Raw genomic sequence first — 2768 nt, 5'->3', positions numbered from 1 at the left:
GGAGGGATAGGATTACATGCCACCAGGGTAGTTCCCCCTGTTTCTCCTGGATTACATCAGCACTCAGGATCCTTCATGCGTGAGCAAGCACATACCTCAGTGTCATGGGGGGGGGGGGGGGGGGGGGGGGGGGATTCTGTGGAAGGTGGAGGTGGGCAGGGCGCTGGGATCACACTCACATCTCTATATATGGCTTTTACTGTGTTGAACGGACGGGGTGGGAGGGGCACAGGATGAGAGATGGCGATCAGCTACAGTACCACTCAGGTGTGTACAGTAGATGTACTGGATGTGTGTGTGTGCGCGCATGTGTGCGTGTGTGCAGATGTGTGCGCGTGTGTGTGCGTGTGTGTGTACTGTATGTGTGACTCCCGACATTTTGGCGAAAGAACAGCTTACTTTTCATTCTGGCCTGAAACCAGACTTTGGGGTATTTAGGGCATAAATTACAAAGCACGGCTACAAAGAGATGAAATATGACCCATATAAAACTCTCTCTCATACATCTTATCTTGCATGAGGGTGATTCATTCCTCCAATTTCATGATCACACACTGTGCGCCTGGGCCAATTATTATCATAACGCAGGGCGGGTAAACACCCTTCTGGCCGCACTTTGGGTTTCTCCTCTCTCAAACGGCATCATGTACATCACCCCTCAAAGCCCAGATGCATTCTTGCATGACAAAACAAGTTCTTTGAGTTGCCACTCAAAAGAAAATTCCACTAGGTCAGACCAACCTTGTAAAGCGTAGGACAGATAAGAAGTGTGGAAAACAAGCTTGTGAAAGGTAATATTGTTCAATGCATAATGTGTACCGACGCCATTTCCACTCCCCGCCATTTTTTTGTACATGAAGTATCTGCATGCGGGATTTTGACGCAGGGCGTGTGGAGCGGTTCTGTCTTTTCCTAAACGACTCTGGGATTTTTTTCCTCGTGTCAAAACCTCGCATAATGACTTAGTGTGGTTCCCTGGCTTTTTGACCCGAGACCCAAACAGCTGACACAAGACAGATAGGTGGGTGTGTGAGTTTCTTTAGAGTTACAGAGAGAGAGAGGGGGAGAGAGAGAGGGAGAGAGAGAGAGGGAGAGAGAGAGACCTGAGGTGAGGCCAGGGGTGTCGCACCAAATTCTGGGCCCTGGGTACAAGGATTCACTGTGGGGCCCCTGTGCTTTAACAATTGAAAAATAGCAGATGTACAAGCTCACAGCGCGGCACCGAGTGCCGCGCTGCGAGCTTGTAGATCTGCTATTTTTGAAAAATTGTGAAAATCTTTGAATATTTCAGGTGAAATATTTAACGTTTTAAAAAAAAAAAAAAAAAACTGTTTCTATGTCAGTGGTGCTCAAACTCTTTCATGTGTATTTGACCACGGACCCCCATCTCAAAATATTTAGTTCCAGGGACCCCCCCCAGAAGCAAAATTTGAGTTACAAATGTTTGCTTAAAAAATACATATATTCAAAGATTTGCACACACTTTCACAACATTTCAAAAATAGCAGATCTACAAACTCGCAGCGTGGCAGTCGGTGCCGCGCTGTGAGCTTGTATATCTGCTATTTTTCAATAGCTAAATAGCTATAAATGAATTAAGGCCACTCCACCTTGGGCGATGGTAACTCAGTCCCACTCCCCCCCCCCCCCCCCCCCCCCCCCTTGTGACGCCCCTGGTTGAGGCTGAGTAAGTAAAGTGTGTAAGGGAATCAAGGCAGAGGAAGAGGAAGAGGATGAGGAGGAGGAGGTATACTGCCGTGCCACTCTTGAACTTTGTTTTCTAAACTCCCTTAAAAGAGAACCCCTGGGAAGCGTGGAACACTGACGCAGCTGAGCCAGAGGCCCCGGGGTAGGGGGGGTAGGGTTGGGGTGTTTATGTGTTTATACCTCTGTGTTTTTTTCCTTGGCTACCAGGCCCCTGTACTGTACATACGACCACAGGACCCTCACTCATGATCTCTGCGAGGGGAGGGGGTTCACATGGGGCCGGCATGCAGGGATTGCCCTAGAGTAGCTGCGCGTGCCCCCCTCCCCTCCCCTCGCACCCGGGGTCGACGGGACAGCGTGTGGATGTAGAACACCCTCTCTCCTCACTTTGGGGGAGATGCTATCGCGGGTTTGTGGTCGGACCTGGCCAAAAGATCCCCCCTCTCTCTCCTGTCCTCCAGCCCTCCACCTTCCAATGTGCCGAATCAGTGGAAGTCAGAAAAGCCTGGAGTAGTATCCTCTGACACTAATATGGAAAGAAAAAAAAAGAAAACCTGTTTGGAGCCGAATATGAGGGCAAATATTATTCTTCCTGAGCGTAACCGCGGCGAGCACCTCTGACCTGGCAGCAAAAGTGCTGAAACAAAAAGCCCAAAGACTTCTCCCCCCCCCCCCCCCCCCACCCCGCGCCCATCAAAGGGGAGCTACATAAAATAAACACGGCCATCAGATTACCCGCGCTGAACACGGGGGCCGGAGTTTTAGGCCGGCCGCGTCGGGCCGCCCCGACGCCCAGCCCCGCGGGCTCTATGGGAGTTAAGTGTGGGGTCCGTTCGGTCAACACCATGACGCAAAATGGAACAAGCCTCCGACAGAAGCCCCGGGCCTGATGGAAGAAGGCCCCTGCCCACAGGCCCACAGGCCCCCTGGCACGAGAGAGACAGACTCGGGGGAGGGAGAGAGGGAGAGGGGGAGAGAGGGAGAGAGAGGGAGAGAGAGGGAAAGGTGGAGAGAGAGGAAGAGAGCCCGAGAGAGGGAGCAAGGGAGGAGGCAGAAAGATG

This window comes from Nannobrachium achirus, assembly GCF_963921795.1.
Source record: "Nannobrachium achirus genome assembly, chromosome: 2".
Lineage (NCBI taxonomy): Eukaryota > Metazoa > Chordata > Actinopteri > Myctophiformes > Myctophidae > Nannobrachium > Nannobrachium achirus.
Note: the sequence above shows the minus strand (reverse complement) of the source record.